Consider the following 7,297-nt stretch of genomic DNA (forward strand, 5'->3'; position numbering starts at 1 on the left):
ACTAACACAAAACATGATTTGGATAATTATGAGTCTCGGATCCACATGAGTCTACAGTCTTACCAGTGAGATTCCCTGAAGGCTACTCCAAAACCTTGCTAAGGAACTCGTGGAAAAAAATGGCTGAAAAAAACCAGGCTATTCTGCCAGTGCCCTGTTGTGGTTGTGAGACAAATTTTATGTAAAAAAGTGCTATGTAAAGTGTGAGCTGTAGTTTTCTGCAGCTGGTTTTACTTAATTCTACAAAAAGAACACTGGACATTAGTTGAAACTTACGGAACTGTTGCTTCAGCCACATAATTATTTAAATTTCACAACATTCCTGAAAGACCAGTAAATATTTTTTCTTTTTTTGTCACAGGAGAAGCCCACATATGAATAATAAATAATAATAATAATAATAAATATGGTACTTTAGAAAGTTTTTTTTACGTCTTCCTGATAGTATCTGCTACAACTCAAATTCATTTTTTGTATGAATAGAATTGGCTTTGGAGGTAGTGAAGGAAAAAGCAGGCCCCATCGTGCCTTATGATTATTTTGCAAGTTAAATCATTACTCTAGTTTTGGTTGGTGACCGAATGGCAGATGCTTTTATCTGAAGGGTAAGAGGCTATGGTTGTCAATGGAGAAATAGAAAAACTTGGCACTCAATGTATTGTTTTTATATTCTTTGTTTTCGTATCTCTGATGTGTATATGCCTTCCCACACAGATTCACGTATACTTTATACATACCCATTATTGACTTTTAAGTAATAAGATTTTCTTTTTTGACAAACACACCTGAACTTGTGTATCCAAACGCAGCTCTTTCTCTTCAAAAGGGAAGCATGTTTCTACATTATTGCTATTTTTAACCTTTTGAGATTTCACTATGTTAGAACATTTTGTTTTTTAGTACCTTCAAGGGTGTTAACATTTGCTCCTTAGGGGCACCTGGGTAGCTCAGTCAGCTGATCGTCTGACTTTGGCTCAGGTCATGATCTCATGGTTTGTGAGTTTAAGCGCCGCATTGGGCTCTGTGCTGACAGCTCAGAGCCTGGAGCCTGTTTCAGATTCTATGTCTCCCTCTCTCACTGCCCCTCCCCCACTCACTTAAAAAAATACTTAAAATAAAACATGAAAAACAAAAAACGTTTGCTCCTTAGAGTGGAGTTGGTTTTGGAAAGAGCTTAAAGTCATTTGAAGCCAAGTGAGGCAGATGACCAGGCTGAGTAACATAAATTGTGGTAAAATATGAGCTGAGAATATGAGCCATCCTGCCAGAGGAGTTCCAATTTCTGATTGTTTTAATCTCTTTTATAAAGAGCTTTTTATAAAGAAAAACAATTTTCTAATCTCAGAGCTTCCCTTTTGCAGAGTCAAAATGTCAAGGATCTGCCTGATTGAGTTTGTCCTAACCTTACAGACTTATTTCCCATGACACTGCCATTAACTGTGGTTAACGTGAACTACATGACCTTCCCTGAATACTTACCAGCTCTGTGCCTTTGCCCATGTTGTTCCTTATGAAGTAGGATTTCCTCCTTATTCTCACTGATTTGTATTTACTACTCTTTCATTTCAGAGAGGTTTTAATATGGCCCTCTTCTTTCCCGCTTAATTCTTACTCATTTTTAACGATCTACATAATGACACTTCCTATATCTTCCCAACTGGAAATTAATCTCTCTGAGACTCCTGAGTGTTCTGTGTTGCCTTCTGTTTTGTAGTATAGCTGTTAGATTCTAAGCATTTTGTTTAAGTCCCTTCAGTTTCGTAGGACTAGCATTTAGCCCAGTTTCTTCTCCTGTTGAATGGGCATAATAATAACAGACCTATATTCTTCTTCTTACAAATCCTCTGCAATTCATTTTTATTCACTCATTTAAAAATAATTTATAGATCAACAACAATATAGTTGTGCAAGCAATGAGTATCTAAAAATCAATGCAATGAATATCTTGTTCTGGGGAGATCATAGCTTACTAGAGGAGCCAGTGACATAATGAAGTTATTGCAAAACAGTGCAAGAAGTGCTACTGTAGAAATAAGTACAAGGTTAAATTGCGAGTCAGAGGTGAGAGTAATCAATTCTGCCATTGGGTGGGGGGTGGGGGGAGAGTTCCACAGAACAGAAGACACTAGAGCTGGTTCTCAAAGGACAAATAAGTGTCACCAGGTGGACAAAGATCAAAAGGGCATTCAAGAGAGGAAAACACATAGAAAGGCATCAATATATAAGAAAGTATTATATCTTCGGTCAACTGCAACAATTTGAAATCAGGAGGGTAAGAAATGAGATTGGAGAGAAGTGAAGAGCGATGTTGGAGAGCCCTGCGTGCTATGCAAGGGAGTCCGGACTTTGTGTGGTTGAAAGGGAACCACCAAAGAGGCAAAGGATTGGGTTGTAATTTAGGAAGGTCTTGAGCAGTGGGGACTGATACTAAGATCCAGTGGAACAATACATGCTCTGGAATAAAATATGATGTACTTTACCAAGATGAAGAATTATTAATAACTGGTGGTGGGCTCTGTGATATAAAACAGCACACATATTACCTAAAAGAAAATATGTCAGCAATATCTGCCAGATAAAGACATACATTTTCTCCAGTGTATCAAAAAAATATGTGACTTTGATAGAAAGACTTAAAGAAATGAACCTTCAAAGTAACTTGATTATTTTCCGTTAAATCTTAAATCCAGGCCCAGTGATCCTGAAACACTGAACTTGGTGGAAGTGGTGTCAGTGAGTTGGAGAGAAGTGGGGACAAAGACTGAGAGGAAGGTGGTGATATTAGTATAGGACTGTCACAGATCCATGCCCTATGCTCTGTAGTTGTCTCAATAGCCAGTAGGCCTTTGCTACCTAACACCCTGTGAGAAAAGGGCAGGGCTGCCTTTATTCTCTCCCTCAGGGGCATTAAGGAAAAGCACTGCCTGAAGTCTTCCTCCATAATCCTTCTAGGTCAAAGAGGGCCACATATAATGGTTTCAAAATAGGTATTGCTTTGCTAATTTCCCACAAAAAGGGAGATCTGGAGGAGCATAGGTGAGTTGCTTGCATATGACAACATCATTAGCAAGAACATGCCATTTCCTCATGGTTTCATGCACATATTACTCCAGGAAAACTGGCCCCTCATTGCTCTAACTCAGAACAACCCCTGATCACACCTTTGGATAGTATGGGTTCATCAGGTTGTCAAACACTGAAAGAGAGAAAGATACGAACAAAAGACAGAGATATAAAACAGAATTTTGAGCAACTGACTTGCAAGAGTTTGAGACCTGGAATGGGTGGAACTGAGACTGGAGAAAGAGGCAAGAGCTGGGTCTTGGAGCGTCTTGAATCCTGTTCAAAGGAGCTCATATGTAGGAGAGAGGGATCCCCAGAAATAACTCAGGGAAGAGCCAGGATCAGGTTGTAATTTAGAAAGACCTGAAGGCTGTGTGGAGGGTGGGTTGTGGTCCACAGCAAGCCTAGGGAGGGTAAGATTTGAATTTCCTGTTTGCCCAGCAAGAGCGTATGGAATCTGATAAGGGTGTTCACATTATACCACTCTCTGGGTCCAGAAAAACAACCCAGGGATTGCACTGTTAGCAAGGTGCCAGGTCTTCATTCCCTCTCATCTTTTACTAGATATGAGCCTTCTTCATACCAACCTCTCAGCTCTAGGCTGAGAATCATTGGTTCTTATCCCAGATGGGAGGAGTCGAGAACAGGCAGTTTCAGTGGAACTCCATTAATCACCAAGGAGAGGCAGCCGGCTATAAAACCCACACCCCACGCAGAACCAAGTGTGGGCTGGGTACATTGAAAAGTGTGGCTGAACTGCAACCAACACCTCACTCTAATTTTGCCCTCCCTACCCTTGGGTGAAAATGAGTCAAACCAGGGAGTACGCAGGCAATGTTGGAGCAGTCTCATTCTTTAAAAAGAAGGAGGCACCATGATCATTATTAGGGAGAAAGGAAGATTTCCAGGGAGTTTGGAATTTTCTGATTTTTCTGTTTTTTTCAAAGTTATTTTTCCTTTTTTTTTTGTTGTTAAAGTTTATTTATTTTTGAGAGAGAGAGTGTGAGCTGGGGAGGGGCAGAGAGAGGAGGACAGAGGGTCTGAAGCAGGCTCGAACTCACAAACTATGAGATCATAACCTGGGTCAAAGTTGGACATTCAACCAACTGAGCCATCCAGGTGCCCCTATTTTTCCTATTTAGATGACTCCATTCTTTAGCTTTCTCCCTAATCTCGTTCTCTCCATAATACACTTTGTCCTTCAGGAAACCTACCACTGTGTTGAATACTTCATAGATCCTCAAACCTTGTCAACGAACTTGTTTTATTTTAAAAGCTTAAATCGGAATGAGGAAGCAAGATTTAGATGGAGTAGATTTATTGATTCCTGGGGGTAGGGAAACCATTCATTGATGTTGCTGTTGTCACTGACTTTTTGGCCCAAAGGGCATCTTAAAGACTCCGTGGCTGTAACATGAGTCCACCCTATGACTCCAAGCGGCAGTTACCCCACCTGCAGAGCATGGGGAACTCACTGCTCTCTCAGGCAGTTCTTCTGACAGAACTGAAACGTGCTTTCAGTAATAGGTCACCCACTACTCAGAGTTGCACTGTCCTACGCAGAACAACTTTTACCCTTTTCTTGTAGGAGACAAAGGGGACAAACTAGCCTAAAATCACCAGCAGAAGCAACCCTTGCCTCTGGCAAATGCCAGGGCCATTGCCTTTGTTTTGCAGTAATCCCTCCTTGGTTGAATTTGTTGCCCTCTGCAAACAGTGCTTTGCCTCCTCTCTGCCTCCCTTTATCTTCCCCTTTAACCCACTCTTCTGATATGTAAAATATGTAGAATGTGATCTTTGCCAACAGCAGCATAAATTCTAGGGTCTTAAGCCATTCCCGATACAGAGTACCATACACAGTCCTACCTTGACTTTTGCATTAAGGACTGAGCTTTTATGAATTGAACTTTGGAGTAATTTTTTTTTTTTTTTTTTTTTGTCTGGTGAGATGTTGTAGCTTTGCTGAGAAGGATCTGGTGGAGGGGGAAGATCCAGGCCTCCTGAATATTCTGGCAACATGACATCTCCAGAATCTTTTACAGTCCCTTTTCAGACCTTTAGGACTTAGTCCCCTTGCTCCTAAGATGATTGATTGTCCAAACTACCTTAAAATAACAGACTGGTCACAATTCAAGATGAAGTTTTGAAACATTACCTCTCTTTGTGACATCTCTTCCCCCCTTTCTAATATAAGTAAGTGAGTGGGTGGATGTGTGTAGCAAAATATAGGAGGAAAAGGTGGGCTAGGTGGATGGAATTGTTTCTTAGTGTGGCTGGGTCTCAGCTTTTAATGGTTGTTTTGTTTCAACACGTCTAGCCCTCTTTTTGACCAATTCCTTCCCCACGTCTTCACCCTAAACCCCCAGAAACCACAACTGCAGTCAAATAATTAAACACATGAAACAAAGAAAACTGCCTTGGTGTGAATATTCCTCTCTGGTCACGCCAACCCCGTGAGAGACGCTTCCCTCGTAAACAGTAACAGGCAGAATCTCTTGAGTGAGCCAGGCACACAACAGACTCTGCACCCTCAAGGCAGAAAGGGAGGGGAAAGGCCAGAGATTCTGGAAGGTTTTGGGCCTGTTGGTACTTGGAAACTAGGGGGAAGGTGGGGCAAAGGCACTCCCAAGAATCCTGGCAGATTTGCAAGGGAGAGGAAGAAAAACCTCCCATGTTTGCAGACATTAGGCCACTTGTTCATTTGACAAAATGTGTGACTTTGTTGGTTTCTCCTGTTATTTTCTCCTGGCTCCTGGCTAAGCAAGGGTAAGAGAAATCTGGGATTGCATGATAACGGATGAGCCAGAGGTAAGCAAGGTTCAATAAGAACTTTGAACAAGACCCTTAAAATGTACTCTGTCTCAGAATTCTAAAGCTCCATCTAAACTCTAACTGAAGGGTTCAGTTCTAAAATGATAGTTAGGCATTTTGCAAATTTCCCATCCTTATAGTCCCAGCATGGGGTGGCAAGGTTAGTGGTGAGCCCTAAACTCATCTGAAAATCTTTTAGAAAATACTGGTACCTGGGACTCATCCAAGACCTATTAAATCAGAAATACTATGAGTTGGGGTATTGATACCTCTGTAAAAGTTCCCAATGAATTTAAAAAGGAGCTAGGGTTGAGAACCACTGCATTATTGGAGCTGGTGTATCAACACGAATTTCCAGAGGTTTACTCAATATTAACATTGTGTTAGGACTACAGAGGAAGCGGTGATGTGGACCCCCAGTGAGAGGAACTGACAATAGCTGTTAGTCGGAAGAGGGCTCAGTCTGAGGATGGAGGAAAACCAGGAAAGGACAGTGTCTGGGAAGGTAAAGGAAGATGGCACTTCAAGGAGTTTTGTCTGGTGAACAGGGTCCAGTACTGCAGAGCAGTCCCATAATACAATGACTTCAAGTGTCTTTCATATTGAGTGACAGGAAGATTGTTGATCACTTTGGTGAGATCAGCTGCAGTGACTGATCTCAGATCAGCTCAGTTCAGTTGGCTGAGTAGATAAGGAAATGAAGACAAATGAGAACTGAAATCTTAAGAATTCTGGCTGTGAAGTGACAGTCTTAAAAGAGATATAGGGTGTAGGAGTTTTTTTTTTTTCCAGTGTTTGTTTTTTTTTAATTTTATTTATTTATTTTAAGAGACAGAGGGAGAAAGAGGGGCAGAGAGAGAGGAGAGAGAAAATCTCAAGTGAGCTCTATGCTGACAGTGGGGCTCGATCTCACTTGAGATCATGACTTCAGCCAGATCAAATCAAGAGTCGGACACTTAACCAACTGAGCCACCCAGGAGCCCTCCTTCCAGTTTTATTGTGATATAATTGACATATAACATCATATTGGTTTAGGATGTACACCACAATGATTTGATATATGTATGTATTGCAAATTATTACTACAATAAGTTTAACATCCAACACCTTGCACTTTTTTTTCTTGTGAAGGGAACTTTCAAGATCTAGTTTCTTAGCAACTTTCAAATATAAAATAGAGTATTGTTAGCTATAGTCACCATACTGTACATTATCCCCAGAACTTATTTATAACTAGAAGTTTTGAACCCTTTCACCCATTTCCTCTACCTCCATGTCTTACCCTTGGGAACCACCAACCTGTTCTCTATTTCTGTGAGTTTTTTTTTTTTTTTTGATTCCACATATATGTGAGATCATAAAGCATTTGTTTTCTCTGTGTGACTTATTTCATTTAACATAATGCCCTCAGTTTTCATCCATA

The sequence above is a fragment of the Panthera onca genome, chromosome C2, assembly GCF_046562875.1.
Source record: "Panthera onca isolate mPanOnc1 chromosome C2, mPanOnc1 haplotype 2, whole genome shotgun sequence".
Classification (NCBI taxonomy): Eukaryota; Metazoa; Chordata; class Mammalia; order Carnivora; family Felidae; genus Panthera; species Panthera onca.